At 36.6% G+C, this 24000-nt stretch overlaps 1 protein-coding gene across 11 annotated transcripts in view; it reads left to right on the forward strand.

Moving 5' to 3' along the window:
* LOC135216344 (eye-specific diacylglycerol kinase-like) overlaps positions 1–24000 on the forward strand; it is an 818192-nt gene that overhangs the window by 280326 nt on the left and 513866 nt on the right. The window lies entirely within an intron of this gene.

Here is a 24000-nt window from a genome sequence, read left to right on the forward strand (position 1 = left end):
ACTATTTACAAAGTGACTAAAATTTTGATAGATTTTCTTGGCATATTGACTGAAATGATCCTGCTACGGGTCACAAATCCCCAACCCCGTCCGGCCGAGGAACGAACCCAGGTCCTTTTGTGTGTGTGTGTGTGTGTGTGTGTTTAACTAGCTGTTACCCTCTCAGTGTGAGCTCAGAGCTCATTATTTCCTTAAGATATGGACTCATGTGAAGTAATGAGTAAAATTTTATTTTCTAAAACCTATGTAGCAATATATCAAAATTAAAAATAAAGTATAAAATGTGACATTTTAAATATTATATCAGTTTTTATTCTTACAATTCAAGCCAGATTGGCACCGACTATTGCACTTGTAACCTTCTTTGTAACACTTACAGCGATTTGTTTGACACTGTTTCTTGCCTACAGTACAGTTGCACTTAGCATAACCTTGACCACCAAACCTAGATGATTGCTGTACTGCCTGACGTAGTCCTACCTCCTTGTCTGCACTCACTTCACCAATACTATATACAGTTGCTGGCTACAAATATCAAATTGGCTCCTACTCTAGCGCCCCTTGAGTATTCCATTTCTCATGCCTATTCGATACATGGCATTTTCGTTACGATCTAAGATAACACCGATAACATTTCATGGATCACCTTTTCCTCGATCAACTAACGGGATGGGAATTGCCACGTTATCTCCTGGATTACCCGGGACATGTTCTACACGACTACGTTTGACCATGCGCTCAGCTTGAGCTAACTGACCAGCTGCTGCTCTGGTGCGTTGAAGTGCTATGTCTTCTTGGAGCTTATGAAGCCTTCCTTGAGGATTCTGGCCACAGGGTGGACTGTCTGGATAAGCAGAGCCCTCTGATTAATAACAAAAGAAAACATTTAATAAATGGTGATAGACTTGCCATGTGGTTTGGAACTTAACCAAATTAGTTATCAGTTACCTTTTATAATTTTGTCTGCCGACTGTACATTTCTCGGGGTGATAATAAATTCCCCCTTCAGGTTCGGTCAGGCTTGAAGTTTTGCATTTGGGTACTTTTTTTCAAGGGCTAAAACAGTTGCATAAGATGTCTGGCCTTGCTGGGATACTGCTCTGAATTTGGGAAGTGCCTGAGACGTCGTAGTAGGTGCTTCAGAAGTCGAGGGGTTAGAAAGGTTGATGATACTTGTAAGGGCTTCTTTTGGATTTTCTGAAAGCCTTGGTCATCAAGGGAGGGCGGGTCCACCTGCTGGGGGCCAGGAGACGTCGGCCGCTTCTCTGCCATCGTCGTAAGATGATCCTCGACAACCCTTGTAGACTATCAGCAAAGTGAGCCGCTAAAATTCCAATATAATAATGAGAATTATGGCGCAAGGATGACGTAACGTGTCACGTCGCGGTTCGTTCATGATCAGACTTTTTGAATCACAGGACCTGGGTTCGTTCCTTGGCCAGGCGGGGTTGGGGATTTGTGACCCGTAGCAGGATCATTTTAGTCAATATGGCGAGAAAATGTATCAAAATTCTAGTCACTTTGTAAATTGTCTGCGATTTTTAGCCGATTTATAAACTGACTGGGTGAACCAGGCAATTCACAAACTGCCTGAAAAAATCAGTCACTTTACAAATTGTCAGAATTTAGATATTGACTGTAACACATATATATATATATATATATATATATATATATATCTATATATATAGATATATATAATATATATATATATATATATATATATATATATATTATATGTGTGTGTGTGTGTGTGTGTAAAGCTGTTTCCTCTAACAGGGCTAGCTCCTTAGCGGGAAAAAGACAGCGATCACAGCCACAGTCGCCCTCAAAGTGCTCGATGCTGTAGGAACCTTAGCACCAGCAGCTTGTCGTTTTTCCCTATCCACCCTTTCCAATGCTTGGTAATTGTATACTCTTTTTACTGACTTAGCCTTTAATCTCTTCTCATGAATAAACCATCTCAAAACATTCTGATTCTTCCTTTCACTTCCACGAACCCATATATCACGCTTACGTTTTTCAACGTATTTTTACTCTTTTAATTCATCAACACTTCACTCCATAGAGGAGAGTCGTCTCAACAGTCCCTTCACACATACCAACCTTGACTTCCATGGACAGTTTCCCCTCGATCTTTTGCACACCTTTTTCCTACCTTTATTGATTTGGATGCAATCTGACTCGCCTCTTGATCTCATCCAACTATACCACCAAACACTTGTAAAAGTCTACTGCTTCCTCTCTCTCAACATCCAGGCTCATATTCACTGTTCTATCCTCGTTCCCATCTACCTTCATAACTTTATTTGTGCTCAGCTCCTAATCTCAACTTCCTCCTGTTTTAAAATATTTTCAAACTCTTAACTAATTTCTCAAGTTTCTTCTCTCTATCCCTAATAAGTACTGATGGTATGGAAACATCAGTCATTCCACGCTAAATTACCAATCCAGTGTGTTTTCCCAAGTTTTCACCCAAATTCACTGTCCCTTCTTCAGACTTCTCGCATCGAGCCGCCTTTTCTTAGCCCAAGTTTACAACCAAACCAGTCTCACGTCTACAGACAGTAACAGATGCTTCACTTTCACCATTGAGGGTTTTCATTGCTCTCGATAATTACCTTCTGCACTAAACATAATGTTCACGAAGTCTTGAATATAGGTAGCTAGCACTGAATAATATAACATGAGTAGAAGAAGAAAGCAACATCTGAATGGATAATTTGGTCTAATGTACAGAGCAAAATAAGACCTGAATGTGTTTATGAATTACCGCAGGTAGTAAGTTGTGAGTAGAATATACTAAATCCTCTTGGCTTATAGATAAGAAGTAGGGAAACAAAGCCTGTTGATCGGGGATTGGAAGTCTTAGTAGAGATATATGTACCAAAGAAAGGCGCCAAGATTAGATGTGATAAATATAAAGGTATTAAACTTACATCTGTTGTGATGAAAACATTTGGTATATTTATTGTCAGGAATTTATATGAGCATTATAAATGTTAAAGCTTGCTCTGGGTAAGATTGGAGATGAACAGAACAAATATTTATGTTAAGGTATTGTAACAGCAGCGTATGGAATTTATAAGATGCTCTCTGGTAGCTTTTGGCTTTTGTTTATTACGAAACGACATTTTACTGGATCCACAGACCAATGATATGGAAATTTTCGTCACAGTGGTATTCATCTTCAATAACTCATGTTCAATAATAATGTAGTGTTAACTGAAAGTAACCTTGTGCGGAGCAGATGCAAAGTTGATGTTGATAGTCTTGTCAAGTGAATTTGAAACAAGTAGGAGGTTTCATGAGACACTATTATGTCACCTATGTTGTTTGCCCTTCTTATGGACTTATAATGAACAATGGTTAGATAGAAGAGAAGGTTTGGTCTGAAGTAGCAACAGAAACTTGACTGACATAGAACAAGCAGGTGATGATGTTTTGATAAGTAAAACAATAATTTCTGAAAGGTTTGCCCAATAGAATGCATCATAATGGAATTTCTGATAAATCTAAGGAAACCGGAAATAATGGTATGAATATATGATAGTTGTCAATTATTATCGAGGATGAGTGTTTCAAACATATAGAAACTATGTCCTATTCAGATTCACTTTCATTGGAGTTGAAATAAAGACGAGAAAAGAAACTAAGAAGAGGCAGGCTGAATGAAATTTGGGAATAAAATTTAGCATAGAAGTCTTATTCATGGCATGGCATTGAGGAGGAGGAGGAGGATGACAATTATTTACCCACAGCCCCAGACATTGTCCCTCTGCCAATTACATCACACACTTTCTATAGGTTCATGGTTACCGCATACGAATTTTCCCTTAATTCTCAACCTTCTCCGATAACTTTCATAACAGGATCTTGATCGCCACACCCTCTTTCCTGTCTAAACTCGCGCTGTTCTCATTCAAATCTTTCCATACACTCCCTGGTATTCCGAGCAAAGTTATTCCCCAAGAAATCGTTGTCTCCGTCTCCACCCTTATTCAGAGGAATAGTGGATCTTCTCACCCATTTTGTTTGGAACATTTCCTCATCCAGAGTAGTTACAAACCCTGATCAGCCATTTCATTGCAATTTCACTGCTCTCCAACAGATCACCTGTCATCCCACCAGTTTCTTGTATCGCTATTTTCTTCACCACACCGATTTCCATCCTTACGACTTCAGCCTGAGCATTCATAAAACCTCTTCTGACTTTCCATAATTCCTTCCACTCTTAGTACTTCATTCAGCTCTGCCTCTCTTCAGTCTTTCACATACAAGAAATCTCGCAAAATATTTATCCCGTAGATCCAGGACTGCATACTTCACATGGCGTCTTTCCATTTGTATCTCTTTTTGTGAGAGATCTTTGCTTATGAAACTTATTCTCTGCCTTTGCTCTCTCGAAGAACCATTTCATTTTTCTTCCTTAAGTCCTTCTTCACCTCCTCCCCTTTTCTATTAATACAAACGTTCTTTTTCTCTCGCCCTCTTCTTAACGACCTTATCCATCCTCCTGAAATTTTGTACACGTTCCTCCCTTCTCTCTTGTGATTCGGTCTCAAATAATCGCATTTTCTTTCGATAATACTAAAACTCCCCTCTTCATTCCCTTAATTATATATATATTATAATCATATATTATAATATATTATATATATCTATATATATATTATATATATAATATAACGTAGATATATATTAATATATAATCTATTATCGAGAAAAAATTCCCCTTCGGTTAAGCATATATGAAAATATATTAATTCCGAGGTAGAGCGAATTAGATATTAAAGGACATTGTAGCTCGATATTTATATATTATATATATATATCCATATATGTAGTTATTGTATTTTAAATATACATATTAATATATATATCCAAAATAAATATATATATAATATATATCATATATATATATATATACTATATATATATATATATATATATATATATAAAGTGTATGTATGTGTATATGAGAGAGACGTGAAATTCTACACTACGTAATAAGGAAATGGATGCTATTTCCGTTTCTAATAATGCCTTCTGGTGTTTAAGTAGCTTTCAATGATGGTGCTAGTTCCATTTTCGCAATAAACTATTTTAATTTCTTCAAATTTACTTCAAGTTGGTACATTCACATTTGTTTTCCAACTGTTATCTTGAAGGTGTCCAACTTAACTAATATCTTTTTTAAATTGTATCTTGTTGTTTTTTTCCGATTTAGTCTTTTTTTTCCCAACTTAACATACTAAATTTTGGATCATCTCAAATGTCACCTTCCAACTTGAGGTGTCACTAATTATCTATTTGTATCTTTTTGTTTCCGAATTTAGTCTTCTCCAACATGTTTATTATTATAACATGATCAAACTCAAACTCACTTCTTTTATCTTGAGGTGTCACTAATTTTTTTAATCTTATTGTATCTTTTTGTTCCGATTTAGTGTTCTCCAACTATGTTTACATTATATATAATTTTTGATCATCTCAAACGTCACTTCTTTTATCTTGAGGTGTCACTTATTTTTTCAATCTTATTGTATCTTTTTGTTTCCAATTTAGTCTGAAATGCGCTGCTTCCCCTGCTTGTAAAACATCTTAGGTTTTTGCAGAGAAAACCAAATAGCTTCTTCACTGTGGAACTTGGGCATTGCAAGCAGTTAACTTTAGAAATGTCGAGGGAATTGGAGGGGCATCATGTGAGCTGCTTCCTTGTAAACTCATTCGTTATAATTGAGCAACGGAAGATACCGGTAGTGATGTTACGTCATTACGATTGCCTCGATGACCATCAGTATCTAATCAACAGTTCAATTACTGGTAATTGCAACGGCCGCCTCGTTTGGAGACAAGTAATAACCTCTGCCATCCCTAGACAAGGGTTAACAAAAGGAGGTTCTGTTGACAGGATCCCGATTATTCATCATGGCGACGTATGTCCAGACGAGTGAATTGAACGCACTGGGAAACTATAAGAAATGAGAAGTAATCTCTGAAGAGAAGACGTCCAGTTAACAATAAATCATTACCACTCATAACTTAATGAGACTATTAGTTAGTGATGGTTCAAATGATGCATTCAGTTGAAACTTTTTGATAACAGAATTTTATAAATCTGATTTTGGAATTTTGTGAAGTCAAATTATTGTTAGGGCTGCCCTTTCTAAGGGGAAGTGTTTAGTTAGGCTAAAGATGGATAACAATTATTTATTAAAGCAGCATGTCAAACTAAAGTATTCATGATCAATGAAATTAATTGGTCGTAGGTTAACCAGTATGACAAATGTAATGATACTATTGACAATGATAGGCATTATCAGTTTGAAAACTGCACTGTAGTTTGCACTCTTCCCTGTTAAGGTTCATTAAATCCAAATAATACATATGAACTCTTAGCTATGATATTTTCTAGCGTTCGTAGGGAGATCTAATTATTTTAAGCTTGCATCGTGTCGCTTATTTCATTGGGGACCAAGGGTGCTTTAGTCCACTTTTTATAAACATACATTATATATATATATATTATATATATATATATAATATATATATACATATCATATATACCCATACATACATCATTTATATATATATATATATAGTATATATATATATATATATAGATATATATAGAAAGAGAGAGAGGAGAGAGAGAGAAAGAGAGAGAGAGAGAGAGGAGAGAGAGAGAGCGCTGATAGGAATCCTTTCTACAATAACTGTTAATTGGCTTCGATAATGCCATATGACCTGTCAGAAGAGAATGTTTCAAACTGCCCAATGAAGAGCCACCATCAAACAAAGCTGATTGCTCAGCATAATTGCCAATTCGAGTTTTAATCAAGTTGACATCATTCCTCATTTTGTATTTTAGTTGGCTATTGGTCGCAGTTCCCAGATTTCATGATGATTATGGAGACTATTTATTATGTTATCTCCTTAGTTTGTATGGCATATCTGCTGGTATATATGTCGGTTTTGTAGTCCAAACATCTTTTTCAGATGGTGCCAGGGAACACTTCATTATACAGGACTCTTTCCAATGTTTCATTTGATTTACTATTGACTTCACTAAATTCTTGGATATGTACTGTTCCATCAGCCCCAGATTTTTTTAGGTTTTTATGGAAGTTTTATGAGAATGATTAAGATGACCTTGTATCATCAATCGTTTTTTTTATATAAATTCGCGGAAATACAATTATCTATCTGGATAATAATTCAGTCTGTTTGTATTTGACTAACAGATTTCTTATGATTCGCATTTTTCAAATGAAGATGCCCTGTTATGTATCATAATCATCTTATGGTTCACGTGCATATGAAGAACTACATGGTTACTCGTGATATGATCCTGATATCAATCTCCTCCTCCATATCAGTTAGTATGGATTTCGAACCTCCACATTCTTGAGACAAGAACTACCAGTAAAGATCGTTCGTTCCGTCGTCTGTCACTTTCTAATAGTGTGCAAACAAATGCGCCATTTGTGTCATAAATTTTGTGTATTTCCCTTAATTTAAGACGTGACATTTGACACTCTGCAAATTTAGGTCACTAATTTCAATTTTGGAAGCAATAAATATTGTGTTGGATTTTTTTTATTCCGACGTAGATCTATAGGATATGTAAAATGCAGTACTCTGAATTTTTTTTTTTTTTTATTAAAAATGAATTATTTGCGCGTAGTAGTGCTTTGCTTCAGCTGCGGAATGCATTTTTTTTTTTTTAAACTATGGCACGGCCGATCTTATGACTTTTTATGTATGTCAGGGTCGAAGGTAGCATGTGAAAGAAACGATAGATCTATTATCCTCTCAAAGGAATTTTGTTGAGTCTGAGAACTGAAGAAGGAAGAAACTTCCGATGCTGGGATGATAACGTTTAGTTTCTACTGATGATCATAGGATACAAGAATATGCTTCTAAAGAAAAAGAAGAAAAAACACGACAATGGAAGTTTCTTCATGATGACGTCACGATCGATACGGGAAATGAACCAAAGTACACACAAACCCTGTTTAATGCTCCTCCTGTAGAAAGACTCAGATTTTTTCGCGCGTGAATAACTTCTTGCTTCTTATGTAATTGCCGGTGCTATATATAAAGCAGGACAATTTTCAGTCCCAGTGCTATAAATAACGTAGGACAATTTAAGATTTAAATGATAGTTATTGTCTAATAACTTAAAGTCAGGAGATTGATGCCCCTGACAGGGAGGAATCTGCAGTTTTATTTCCGTTCGTGATAACTAATCTAGAAGGATTATTTTTTAAACGAACAGATTATTAGTTTTAAAATAACGTGGGGAATCTTTTCCCAGCCGAAACCTTTAGGTTATTTATAGCATCTTTAGGTCGTAGAAAATGCCGTAAATGAGACACGGTTGGCTTCCCCTCCCCAGCATGATCCGACCTCCAGCTTAATCTTGACGTGTGCAACATTTTCTTCTCATTTTATTACTAACTCTTAATGTAAATTAAAGGGTGCTTCCACATACACATTGTGTATTTTTTACATTTTTATTCTAATAAATAAATAATTGATATCCAATCCTAAAATTCCTCTATCTTTAGCTCAACACGGAAGACCTTTTTCAGAGCTTTTTAGGTTCTTCATAGACCTTTCCTGCCCCTCAACGAGAACAACAACAAAGTAGTTTGTAGGCTTACTCCCCGAGTAAGCGATGATTCTATTGACATATCATTTGTTTCATTTAGTAGAATCACACGCACAAACACCCACATATTTTGGTGAATATTGCTAAAGTTAAAACGTGATGACTGTATTAATGTTGTATATATATATATATATATATATATATATATATATATATATATATATATATATATTATATACATACATATATATATATATATATATATATATATATATATATATATATATATATATGTACATATGCATTTATATATTTATATATAGACGTATATACATATTTTGGAATTATTTCTGTTTTGTTGAGATGATTTCCCTCCTAGGAAATGTGGATTTTAAAAAGCACACGCCGTAATACGTAGTGAATTATGAGCGGAATAGCGTAAATAGTAAGTAGTTGAGATTTTCACACACTCTCGCTCCCAAGTATGCAATTATTTTGAGGTCTCTAACACTTGCCGAGCATTGGAAGTAAGGTGGTCGCCCCCTTCCATGAGGCTACGCTTTCTGGAATGAAATAGTTCGGATGTCTGAAGTTCTCTATTGCATATTGCTTGTTGAAAACCTTTAATTGATTTTAGAATTTCTCGCCCTCCCTCTGTCCGAATCTGAAATTCCGCCATCGAGGAAGGGGTTCGCCGTTAAAGAGTATTGTGTAAGTCAATGCACGTAGTTTTTTTTTTTTTTTTCTAATCTTCGGCTCCGGATATCATTATCATTTTGAATTTGACCACTTTTCTATAGTTATTTTGTAATAAATGTAGTCTATGCCTCTCTCGAAATATATTTGATATTTATGTAAGAGCAAATCCTTTAATTTAGTTCAGTGGCAAGAATGCTGTTCAGTAGCCTTGTTTAACTGTTGAATGATAATCATAGCGAACAATCTGAACAAATGCGTGGTACTTTCTTGGCAAGTTTTTGTTATATTTGGTCATTATTTCTTTTTTGTATATTACTTTCTTTGGGGATGTATGAAGTTTTGGGTATATTTTCGATCACAGTGTTATTTGTTGCGTGTAGCTATTGTTTCGTTGTCTCCATTATTTTTTTGTTTCTGCGGTTTTCAGCTTGAATGTAATCCACTACTACTGTCATCTATCCTCGGTAGCAAGAGTTCAAATTTATATTGCATCTCTATCCCAAACATTGTTTCTGCTCATTTTGCTCACATATATTTGTTTGCTTCACTCGTTTTATTGTTTTTTTTTTTTTGCCCATCATCTCATTTGCTAACTTGCTCTTCTCTTCTGCAGGGCTTTATAATTTCCTGTAAAAGCATCGCTGACTTATTTCATCTTCTTTCATCTTCTTTGCATTTGTCCCTATTGCAGTGTTGGTCTTTCCTCGGTAAGATTCTGTAACTAAATTGTACCATATTACTTGTTCGTTCGTCCCTATTCCTTTGATTTTTGGTCATCCAGCTTGTTTTTTTTTTATCTCATTAACTTTAAGGAGAGAGAGAGAGAGAGAGAGAGAGAGAGAGAGAGAGAGAGAGAGAGACGACCTCCAATATTTTGTCATTCAGGGATTGGCTTAACGCCACAGTTCATTTGAGTGTCTCTTGTGCAGTGTTCATTCGAGTCACGATGAGGTTTCAGGACATCTTCACCGCTGACGTCATCTCTCCCCACCTCTGCCTTTATTACGACAATGAATTTTCCCCTCCGACCAGTCTCGGCATGAACCCTGAAACCCATTCATCCATCCACCCATCTACTTCGGGAACCTTACCGTATATTGTCCAGTTTCCCGAGTTTTTTGCTTGTTTCTCGCCTCTTGAACTGACTCAGCTGGAAAATCAGTTGAGTTCTCGTGATTTAAGTTCGCCTGGCGTCTGGCTATATGTCAGTATTTATTTATATTTGTGTCTGGCACAAACTTTTCACTGTAGACTTCTTCGGAACCAATTATTAAATGCAGCGAAATTGATAGAAACATCCTTGGATAAAATGAACTCCAATATTTTCAAATGACTGTCTGCGGCCCTTTGAAAATAGGAGGTGGGGGAGGGGATATTATAAAGATAATGAACATTAGACAGGATCATTTTAAAATTATTCTTTACGGATCATTTTAAGATTATTCATATTCGTTAATCACGAATATGAATGCGAAATTGCCGTATGTTGCAAGAAAACTTTTATTGAATTAAATTCTGCTCAACCCATGTCCCTCGGGTCATGGATTGGGTCACAATAGTAGTCTTAAGTTTTAGCTTGTGAATATATTGGAAGAAATCTTTAAAGATCTTCCCAAGAGCAACAAGGCCAAAGTTTGTCATATTAATGCGCAGCATTCCCGTTTACTGTAGGGCCAGGATGAGTTGACATTAAAAGTCCGAAGTTCTACATTCATCCATTAGAAAAATATTAATCAGGTACTTGTACAAGGTTGCTCAAGCGAGCAATGTTGCCCACGGGCTAGTTGTTTATTGATTTATTTTAGAGTTTTCCTGTGTTGAAAATCAGGGAGCAGTACACTGAATCAATTCTTAATATCCTGTATCCAAAATTTCAGCTTTGTCTCTCGCCCTCTTTCACTCACTTTTTTGATGGATTTATGCATCCTTTGATACCCGAGCGACCCCGGATTTAAAAAGAGAAAAAATTCAGGGATCGGTATAGAGAATTTATTTTTAGGTTTCACTCCCATCAGCCATTGTCAAAGGAGCGCGATATACATCAGCGGCCTTTCACTCCAACCTTTCTCTGGGGCCACAATGCTCCAGATGGATGTTGGGCAGGACGCAATCCTTCTGTATAAGCCACTGCCTCTGCGGGATTTGTTTCGCTGTCATTTGGAAGGGAAAGAGCTGGCTCAAGATGCGCTCTTCTCTCTTTCGTTTCTCTTTTGCCTTGTTCTTTCCTCTGTTAACAGACTGCGATACTTATTCACCCTTTTAAGATGACTAGTCTGGCTTAATCTTTGTAAGTCTGCTTTCGTAGTTTTTTTGCGCATTACCATTATTTATTATCCGTTATGAACAAACACTTCTGGAAGGAGCATGAAATGACAATGTAATCACGTTGTTTTTGAAAAAGCGAAATTATATTAAGAAATATTTCATCATGTCTTTATCAATTGTTTCTCCGTGATGTGAGAAATACGAGATAAAACAAAGCTAGGGCAGTTCAAGACATAAAATTATGAAAGTTCTTGTTTTGCTGTTGTACTCATAATAAGGAATGAGTTTATTGTAGCAATATTGAGCTTGCGTAAAGATATGTGCATCGTAGTTATCTAGTGTGTTCACATAATATTATAATAATAAAATAGATACGTAGCATCGCTAGATATGAATATGTTTAGGCAGAGTATAGGTTGCAACTAACTTTACATTTTCTTGTACACACAAGACGGTAGTTAGAAGAGGTCACTTCTTTTTTTTCTTTTTCGCGAACTATTCAAAGTAACCTTAGAATGTGGAGGACTGGAGGACCACTCAATGCGAGGACGGAATTTCAGCTTTAGGAGTGACATGGATTATTTTACATTATCCTAAAACTAAAACTGAACGAAAGGTATCAGAACTGAAACATTTGACCGAAACTTTTGGAGGGGTAATGAGTAGCATGAGAAAATAGAAAGCTTTATGAAGCAATGAAAATTTAGTTTTGATTGGTTCAATCCCCGACCACAAGAAATTGAGTGACGTAGTAACAAATATCGCCAATTCTTTTATTTTATTATTTGTTTGTCTAAATTCCAAGAATCGTCACAACACAATTTGATTATTATATATTGGTCATGATTGTGAGGCGTTGTTTATATTTCGCAATTTCTTGTTATGTGAACCTGTTTCGAGGTATGTATAGTTCCATATTCAGCCTGGGGTCTCCACTTTATCATACTTGATCGCTACTATTACATTTTTCAGGCAACCCTTTTCTCCTCAAAAAGTAGGTATATGCGGGCTCTTGTAGGAAACGAATTCAGAAGTATGTAGTAATTCTATATTTAGCTACTTGGGGGAACAGATTTGCCAGATCGAAGACTGACCACTTTCCGTGGATTGAATTGCTTCAGGAGTGGCCCCTTTCTCTTTCAAAAGTTGGTAGTCAAGGGGCGTTACAGGTAGCAAACAAGTTAGTAATTTGCATTAATTCTGTATTCCGTCACTTCGAACACCATGTCGATGAATCTGGAGCTACCTTGATACCATTCAGTTTTCAGTGCCTCCTAGATGGACGTCCTTTTTTTTCTGAACATTGTTTAATAGCGATTCATTTATGTAACAAACCAAAAAACGAAATGCAATAATTCCACACCCAGCCAGCACAGGTGCAATTTCCAATAAACCTGATGCGGTCGTGACATTTCTGATGTCAAAGTATTGCAAGCAGGACCATTTTCTGCACCCGGTCTTCATCCATAAGGGGCCCCTCTACTCTGAAGGATCGCCTCATCATCAATTGTGAGGTCACCGTGAAAGCTTGTGGCCCTTTTCCCTCCCAAATGTTGATATCAAAAGATTACTGCAAAAGAGCGAAGCTATAAATTTATTTTAACTTTTGTAACGAAAAAACCTATTTTCGTCAAGCAGGAAGCGATGATGATATGCCACAAGCCCAACTACCACTGTTGTTATTTGCATACGCACGTTGATTCCACGTTTACCTACATGTAACTAATTATGATTATCATTCAATATGTTTTTCATAGTTTCCTGAAAAATAAGAGGTCTTTCAGGGAAAGAAAATTAATTAGCTACATTCAAGTCATTTCGTTTTTTTGTCATAGTCAGTTTGGGAAGTATTGTCTCAGAGTGAAGATAGGATTTGCTTTTGATGATATTGCAGTGGGGAACTATCATGTAATTTTTCGCCGCACTGCTGTAAATGTGAACTTCCGAGTTGTGTGGTTCGGTTTGACAAACGTCAGAATGACAGTTGTTTTCCTTGTATTGGTGCCGCCTTATCGCTCCAAGGTTCTCCGGATGTTGACTTGAAACAGGTTGTCAGTTTTGGGTTTTCACTTCTCCCTGGATAAAAGACAGGCATAAAGGTTTTAGATTAATTTATTGTAATTTCACGGCGGTGAAATATTTGTACTTCTTTTCTTATATTGGTTCAATAATGGGTGTGGCCGTTTTTCTCTTTAATTGAGCTCTTTTCATGCCCAGTCCTGCTTCTGATTCTACCGTCACGTATTTTACCACTTTTAAATGGAGGATGTTACGTTGAAAAAAATAATATATATATATACGGGTGTGTGTATAACAGCATATGTAAAATAGACATACACACACACACATACATGTATATATATATATGTATATATATATATATATATATATATATATATATATATATATATATATATATATAGATACAGCATTCGAACATCCTTGTTCGATTATGTATGCGTGTTTATGTGTATGTTGGTGATTACGTTTACAGTGCATTTATCTAGTGGATAGTTTACTCTAAGTTAAGAATAATGGTCTTTTTGCCTTCAGGGAAGGGAACTATCAGACATTTTAGGTTCTCTCGATACAGGTAAATTCCTCATCTACGTTAGTTACCTCAAGTTCCTGTTTCTTATTCGTTATTCGTAATCATGAGTTCTTGGGTGCTAAATTATCATGTGCTTTTGTGACATGAGGTTAAAAATTCAGTTTTTGTTGTTGTAACCTTGTAGATTTTTGTTAGGGCTGAAAGCTAAGACAGATTTCTTTTCTAATATGAAGCTGATGCTGACATTTTCTTCTGTGTGGTATTCATTATGTGGGCTGAATTTTAGGGGATAGCGTCAACTTTTTTCTTTCCTGGCTGGAATGAAAACCGTTCCAGATGTCGAGTACCTTCTCGTCAAAGATAAAAAATCGATTGATGAAAAGAACTTTGGGAGAATGCCTGACGTTATCAAGGGCTTCCCTCATACGCATATTTATACCTACTCATCTGAGAGAGAGAGAGAGAGAGAGAGAGAGAGAGGCTAGCAGCGAGAGAGAGAGAGAGAGAGAGAGAGAGAGAGAGAGACTGTACGACAGATCAATAGTAACCAAGAGTAATTGGTTCAGAGAAATCCTCCAGAGATCAGAGCATGATATCAACCATATCTTACTGTGAGACGTCGGTGGGCAGAATGACTAGTGAGCTCCTTCAAGACAGAATAGATTATTTTGAAGGCAGAGCTTCTTGTCACGTAGAATAGAAGTGTACATAGTCTCGCGGGAGAGAACAGTTGGGTCGTAGCGGAAGCGATCTTTTGGAGGTTATTGGTATGGCTTCCACGTGAGGAGGCAGAGGAAGCAGGGGTGTGAGGTGAGGTCTTTGTCAGGCCCCTCTTCCACTCTGCAACCTCCCCCCTCCCCCCTCCTCCCCCCCTCCTCCTCGCTCTCTCGGCATGAAAATGAACGACCTGGAAGCTTAAATCATTAGACACCCAAAGACGTCGCTGTGACTTCCGTATCGTTTTTAGTTTTCTGAAAAAGAAAACTATTGAGGCGTCTATTTGTCTGTCCGTTGACAATTTTCTGTCCGCCTTCAGATCTAAAACCTACTGAGGCTAGAGGGCTGCAAATTGGTATGTTGATCATCCACTTTCCAATCATCAAACATACAAATTGCTGCCCTCTAGCTTCATCAGTTTTTATTTTATCGCAGGTTTAATTTAACTATGATCGTACGTCTGGCACTGTTATAAGTGCCAACAATATTGACCACCAGTGGGGCGCGGCTGAAAGCTCCATGGGCAGCGGCTGAGAGTTTCATGGGCCGTAGCAGAGAGTTTCATACAGTATTATACGCTGTACAGAGAACTCTGTTTCGCAGAAGAAACTTCATCGTATATTTACTTTTTTTTTCTTTCTTGTTTTGCTTTGTATCCCGTCGTGTAGCGAGACTATCGATGTTGTGCTTCTTTTTCATTTGAGCGAAGGTCAATGGAACGTAGAACATAATGTCCTTTTCTCGTCTAGACCGAAGAAAGCCAGGACAAGGAAAGGGAAGGAACGATCCTTTCAAATCCATGGCAGTAGCGTGAAGACAAACTAACCAGTATGTCAGAAAATGTTTGGCTACATTTGATGAAATAAGAGGTTAAAGTTAAGTATATCTTACTTTAACTAGACCACTGAGCTGACTAACGGCTCTCCTAGGGATGGCCCGAAGGATTTGATATTTTTACTTGGCTAGGGACCAATTGGTCACCTAGCAACGGGACCTACAGCTTATTGTGGGACCCGAACAACATTATATCGAGAAATTAATTTCTAATCACCATAAACAAATTCCTCCGATTCCACGTTGGTAGAGCGGAATCGACTTGTCCAACGAGGAACTGAAATAAGAGGTGTACCAGTCATAACTTCAATACAAAAATATTTCACTGAAGGTCTTCTGTAATTTGGACAAAAGAACGCCAGGTGGTAAAGACAAGGGAGAATTTCTTGAACCAGATCCAACTCAGATGTTAACAAGGAGGGAAAATTGCCTTTTCTGGTTGGAAAATTATCTACAGTTTCCATTGTTATTATTATTAGTTTTTATAAGCCTGTGTGCTTCATCATCATCTTCTCATTATTATAATAATAATAATTATTATTATTATTATTATTATTATTATTATTATTATTATTATTATTTATTATTATTATTATTATTTCGATTCCCGGCTCTGCCAACGCGGAATCAGAGGAATTTATTTCTGGTGATAGAAATTCATTTCTCGATATAGTGTGGTTCGGATCCCACAATAAGCTGTAGGTCCCGTTGCTAGGTGACAAGTTGGTTCCTAGCCACGTAAAAATATCTAATCCTTCGGGCCAGCCTTAGGAGAGCTGTTAATCAGCTCAGTGGTCTGGTAAAACTAAGCTAAGATATACTTAACTTCTGCTAATAAAGTTTGAGAGTTGATGTTTTCTTGCCTCCGGATTTTACTAAAATGTGAAATTTATGTTTCTGATTCCGTAGATTCTGTGTATTGCCCAAATCTTTTGTACCATAAGAAGAAAACAATTTATTGTGCAAAAAAAAGCTTACAAAGCACAGCACAAGAGGCAACCCGGACGCGGTATGCGTGTAGGGGAAAGTCCTCTTGAATGAATGGCATTGGCTGTGGTATTATACAAACCTTTTCCACCCTATTGATTACTAGACAAACGTCATTCATCAGGGCTGATATGGTATTCAGGTAGTATTACAAAATTTAAATACTTACAGATAACTATATTGGGAAATTACAATATGTTGAATAGGAATTACCCATTAAGTGATTGCACTGGATAATTAGTTTTAAGTATTACAAGATATTGAACTTTTATATATATTTTTCAATATATAAAAAAAATTATTTGGATGTCTGCTATACAAGATACACATTTTATCAGGTTTCTGTTGAGGTACACAATTCCTACGGAGTGACTAGTGGTATACTATGGAGTAAATAATGAGCAATGTTTAAAAAAAATATTTTGTACAAATACTCCAGGTATGAAGCTCTTGCAGAAAACATAAAAGTTACCGATCTTGTGACCTTGGCCATGACCTTTTCATTGGAAATAGCCGTCAGTGGGTGCAGTCTTGTATCACAAGAAATTGAGTACCTTTGCAAAAACCATAATTGCGTCATCTTCAACATCACACAAATCGAATGTTTATAAAGAGATTTACCGGTCGAACACTGGCATGGAACATATTCTCTTACTTCTATAGCAATGCGGTCTGACTTTGTTATTATTATTATTATTATTATTATTATTATTATTATTATTATTATTATTTATTATTATATAATACCTCTAGCCGGAATGCCACCAATTTTCATAAGGTATTTCAGAAGAGGCAACGTATTTGTGAGGAACGAAAATAGGATAGAGGAGAAAGAAAGATTAGGAGAGTATACAACAGCAGGTAGCTAATTGTGGATTTCAGCGCGGAGGATAATTATGTTAGAAATCAATCTTAGGTGTTCCAGCCTATGCAGCATACAAGAGACATAGATCCATAATTTAATTCTTTATAATTCAAGTGTTTTAGTCGTGACTCCGCTATTTCATCAATTCATTTCTATACTTCCTTATTTATACCTCCTTTATTCCCGCACATAATTAGGTTTGACTTCCATATGGAAGAGTTCGCTCAAGTGTATCCTCAGACGTAGAATCTTTGGCATCCCTGGGATTCCCTTCAATCTTGGAATTTTAAATGCCTCTGCTGTCTATCTACCGTGCATCACGTACTCTGAAATAAATGTTTTTTTTCTCTCTCTTTGAAAGGTGTGCCTTTAGAGTTAAAACGAGACAGCAGCCAATTTAACTTTCACATCACGATTGAATTTCTTGTGGAAAGAAATTGACAGCTATGGAGCCGTGCCGTGTCAGGCGCTTTTGTTGGCGTATCAACAGAACTGCGACCTCCTGGCATTCAATTTTCTTACATGTGCTCTTTATTCTCCTGAGTATTAAGGTCCCGTTTGTTTAAACAATCCAGTTACTCCCAAACTTCCAAAGTGTGCTTGCCTCTCAGTCCGTCGTCTCGAGGCTTAGTAATATCACCATTTACATTAAGGTATTTGCTATTCCCTTAGCATGTACAAACTACCTCGTCTCAAATTTGCATTTCCCCCCTCATAACAACAGACACGTAATTAAGAAAGATTCCTGGGTTTTTCTTTTTTGCTCATTAGGGAAGCACACATTTTTCTTTAGACTGCGAAACGAACCTTTTCGACATTGTTGGTTTTGCCTTTGCACAGATACCATATTATTCACAGCTTCGGTGTTTATGGTTCGCGTCTTTTCCTGTCTTTTGTCGGGTATAATGTTGACTATTAAAATCTTGTACAAAGCAGTAATTTCATTTGTTCCAAAGTCCAAACTACGGTGCATCATTCCTTATGCATGGCGTCCATTTGTTCACAAAGTCTCACGTAGGTTTACTTCTACTTCAGATACGTTCAAATTTTTGTACCAGACTACCCAGCCGTGACCTTGTTGTTCACAATGACTTTTTCTTATCCGCAAAGATACGCTTCACCATCTACTTTTTTCGCTCACTTCTCTCATCACTGCTTTCTATGCAGATTCTCGAGGGCCCTCCATTGCGACTTCTGAATCCAGTCATCATCCCGAGGAGGCTTTAAATAGTTACGCTATGTGTAAGTTTTAGGTAAATAAAAGGATATCTGGGTGTACATTTGCAACTGAAAAGTGTTTTAATAATTTACTGTATGCTAATTACACCGTTAATATTCGAAATAGGATATTATTTAAAGCCCTGGATGCAGTGTTACCATGTGCAAACTTGCTGGTATCCATAACTGCATTTCATTACCAGGCAGAGATATCATGCATAGTTTTAGTTATTTTTTTGTTCACTAAACAATCCACTCTCTTATTTTCATGTTCGTAAAATAAGTCTTAATAAAATCCACGACATGACGCAGCGCTCAACGTTTTTACATGCGCTCTTTAGGCTTGCTCATTAACACATTTATATATATTCGTAGTAATCTATACAGTTTCGACTTGCATTTCTTACTGCCAGGCAATGAAACATCATTCACGCATGATAACCAACACCCAACCCTCTCTTGGTCCATATGTGCCACTTACAAATTCCCCCCCTAACTTTCAAACTTTACACTCAGTAGGAATCATAAATGACCTACGGTATGTTTTCTTGCTGGGGTATTCAACGGTCTAAATGATTTACTGCCAGCCTACATTTTTTTTTTCATTCAAGCTCTTTTCCTAGTTGTCTTGTGGAGTTTTATCTTTTCCTCTCTTTCGCAGGTACGCTTAGGAGATGTAATACTCATAGTGTCCTTGACGGCAGGTTAGGTGAGTAAATATATATAACTCGTGTTTTTGTATTGATAAAAATAAATGAAGAAAAAATGCATGGTGGGTAAAAAGGACTATTTGGGGTATTGCGTGTGTGTGCTCGCACTAACCTTATGAATGTATGTATGTATGTATGTATGCATATTGATTTGTCATATTTGAGTAAAGATCTTCATTTGTTCCTGACAATCTGGTTCATATTTTGAGGAGATCGTTTTATTATAATTTGCTGAAACGCTTCATACGCATGCGCGCGCGCAAACACACATGCATATAAAGCCATATCCGCTTAGATGGTTTGGCTCCAGGAACTTCTTAACATGAAAGAACTACCTGTATACAAAACTTCATTATTCCCATCCTACCTCTACACAGAAGGCTCATCAGCAGCGTGTCAAAACCATCTTCCTTTCCATTCCAGTGCCTCTTATATGCCATCTATCCAACCATTCGTAAGGCTTTTCCTGCTCCTCTGTCTTGACGCTTCTGAATTAATAACTTTTCACTAATAGATCGTATTCCTTTCTTTCTACAGGACCAACTTTTCTTTTATCTTGGTATTCAACATCATACTTCACTCCCATAAAGGAGAATGAACTCAACAGCCCCTTCATACTTTCCAGCCTTGGTTTCTATGACGATTCAAGGCTTTTCCTAATCTTTTGACACATCCCTCTACCCTGCATGCTTCACCAATTCTGTGACTCTCTTATTCGATCCTCATCCGTCATATTTACCATCCAAATCGATACGAATCATCTGTTTCCATTCTTCCACTAACCATATTTACATATATTGCTCAAACTTCCTATTTTGTATTTACATTAGTGACCTTTGTTCGCCTTTACTCTAGACATTCTCATGCAAAAACCTAAATACTAGTTTTTCAGTTCATTTTCAATATCCCCAATCAGCCATTTCACACTCCACACTCCATTTATACACTTCATTCATGACCATCTTTGTTATGCAACAACTTTGCACCTACATCTCCATACCCTTTCTCTGAACGAGTGGGTTGCGTACTCGCCTATCGATTTTGGTAGCCCGATTTCGCTCCCTGCTCTGCCAATGCGGGACAAGAGGAATTTATTTCTGGTGATTAGAAATTCATTTGTCAATATAATGTGGTTCCCATCCCACAATAAGCTGTAGGTCCCGTTGCTAAATAACTAACTGGTTCCTAGCCACATAACAAAATCTGATAATCAGCTCAGTGGTCTGGTTAAACTAAGATAATACACGTTTGCCACTTTCAGCTTTTTCCTTTACTTGACAACTTCTTTCTTCCTTGTGTATAAATACATGCTGTTCTTCTTCTATCAATCGTTTTGTGGCCCGATTTTCTTTCTGTTTCACAGTCTTACCGCACATCCTCTATCATCTCTTATCTTTTTTCTTTAGACGAAGGAACATTTTCAGTACCTTCACTCTTCGCTACCTTTATTTGGAAATTTTCCTTCATTCTCACGTAGCACTTTCAAATGTAAACTTACCTCTTTTCAATGTTCCGTCATTCAGCTGTGCCCCTTATTTTGCTTACTACATTCAACAAATTTTCAAAATACTCTTATAAATGCATGTACGTACATTTAAGCTTATACATATATATATATATATATATATATATATATATATATATATATATATATATATATACGTATATATGTATAGGTAATGTATATGTATATGTGTATACATGTGTACGTATGTATGTATAAATGTTCGACACGTACGGCATTGGATATTGTACCCATTCGACGGCCCCATCTGTCTGTCCCATTTGGAGACATCCCCTTAGAATTAAAGGAGGCTTTTATCGGAAAATTCAGTTTCGTCTTCCTCTTTGTGTTGCTGGATATTTGGCTTTGAACAGAATTGCTATCATACAAGTCTAGATCCGTAAACTGGTTAGTGTTCCCTTTACTGCGATAAGCTTTCTTTCATATCTTTAGGACGGTTATTTTTTTTTTCTGATAAAATCCCATGTGTATTTATCGTCTACTTTTTTTTAGGTGTATGTATACGTACGAAATTATCTGAATGCCTATAGTTTATAAATGCACTTGAATTTTAATAAAAAGTTACCAGATCTTAAATATCTATTTCTTGTCCTAAACAGAGGCATCCTTTGTCCATTTCTTATCCATGTTTTACAGTGGAATGTCAGATATATATATATATATATACATATATATATATATATATATATATATATATATATATATATATATATATATATATTATATATATATCTATATATATATATATATATATATATATATATATATATATATATATATATATATGAGAGAGAGAGAGAGTGGGGGTCGGGGGGCGGGGTGGCGATGTCGGACGTAGGCGGTATAATAGAATTTTCGGATATGCTTCCTCTTCATATGGATTCTAGACAATGACAACAGAAATGTGAAAAATGAAACCTTAAATGTGACCAAACACCGGGAGATTTTGTCGTATAAGAGTTTTTTAATTGTGCTGTAATGTCGTCTTGAATCGAGGACCATTACTCGATTTTTTCGAGACACCTTGTTGTGGTATGATGACGGACAATAAAATTTTTCTTTTCTATTTACACTATTAGTATCATTGCCTAATCGTTCCTTTGTTAAAGTTCACCTTTTGATCTCTTCTTCAGCAGCAGCAGCTTTTGAGTCGAGTGATTTGCTTGTGAAGCTGAAGTGTTCCGCTTAGCAGCATTGCGTCTTTCTGGCATTTTTTTTTTTTTTTTTTTGGTTCTCCGAAAGTTCCTTTCAGCTCTGGAAATATGCTTTCCCACCAACGCCATTTTCCTTTTCATTCTGGTCTTGACCTTGTGACTGCACTCCTTTGTACACTTGTCCTTCTGCCATGAAGCCTCGCAAGCTAATATCCTCCTCACCCGAGCCCCTTGTGTTTACCTGGATGTGGGTTCGTGTGCATGTGTATGAGTGTGAGTGTGTGTATGAGTGTGAGTGTGAAGTGTATTTATAGACCTGTATACGCAAAAATCTGAAATACGGGAGTCCATTTCTGATATTTGTTGAACAGTTAGTTTTCATTCTTTATGATGATGCTCGATTGGATAATGAATCATAATTAATCACAGTCGCAAAGCGACACGAGGAATAGGGATTCTAATTAATTCCTGATTAATATGATTATGCTTCGATAGAATTTGTTCTCATTTGGAACGGTCCGAGAAGGTCAGGAGTGAAATCATTTCTCTTTGTATTCGAAGGCAATATTTTCATTCCTCTCGTCCGAATGCGACAGTCGACGTCGTCTTAATCACAGTCTGTACACAAGAATGAATAAGAAACATCTATTTACTTAAATATTATGATGAATATGACACACAAATAGCATAATCTGGATGCAGTTATTAATGGGAAATTATATATGAAGTGCAGTAATGATGTTTCCTTAATCCAAAATTTTTTTGATGTTAGAATATCTCTCTCTCTCTCTCTCTCTCTCTCTCTCTCTCTCTCTCTCTCTCTCTCTCTCTCTCAGGCGCAGTGCTGCTTTCCCTTTAATCATATCTGACTTCGTTATGTATCCCTTTATTCTCTAACATATGTTCTTTGACATCCCACTTGTTGCTCTTGCACCGGTTTATTGACCTGAATTCGCATACTACATTTATGCTATGAATTGTTTTCGGTGAAGATTCCCAAATGGCTCGGGGTTTGACGTTCAGTGCCTCAACACTTTTTACATAATGTTTTAACTGAAGTGTAAGTATGAATGTATGTTCGGTGGCTTAATACTTTGTATGGTCGGGTGTAGTTGAAAGGTACATATGTGTATTTTTGTAAATTTACTATTGACTTTCGTTAATTGCACTCTTTAAGCATCGGATGGTAGTAACGGAATTTATACCATAAATGTAGATCTGTCCTAGGGTGAGGAACGCTGTAGATGGTATTTAAATAATGGTCAAAGGTATCGTAGTTGGGTCTTTATATCTCCTGTGTAATGACTTCCCTTTCCAAGATCTTACTTTTGATTGCGAAACCATTCTAACTCAAATGCGAAAGGACTGACTTTCCTTGTACACTTTGGTAAATAATTTTATTGTAGGTCTCCCGAATGCTTTGGGTTTAACATGGTACTTTTCTACATAGAATTGTGGAAGTTATGGGAGTTAAAGGCAAATGTTTTCAGTGAAACTCTCATAGTCTTCCCCCTCGGAAGTCATTTTAAAGAGGCTACTGTTTTATAGCAAACAAACATCTTGTGGGTGACCTTTTTCCTCCCAGCCTCTTTTGGAATACGAAAAGGCAGCGTTAACAACTTTTCGGAATAGGTATAATATATTTTCCTTTTTTTTAAACATTTAAAAGACGAAGTCTGTCTGCGCCCCAACTATATAAAAAAAGAATACTGTCAAAAAATGTCACATCCATCATGATCAGCTAGCGTGCTAATTGGTTCACTGAATTGGCCGTACACAGGTGGAAGCCCGTGTATAGTATTAAACGAAGCCTTCTTTTTCCCGTAATAGATTCCAGTCACGCGTAGCGCTCTGT

The sequence above is a fragment of the Macrobrachium nipponense genome, chromosome 6 (assembly GCF_015104395.2).
Source record: "Macrobrachium nipponense isolate FS-2020 chromosome 6, ASM1510439v2, whole genome shotgun sequence".
NCBI classification, from domain to species: Eukaryota; Metazoa; Arthropoda; class Malacostraca; order Decapoda; family Palaemonidae; genus Macrobrachium; species Macrobrachium nipponense.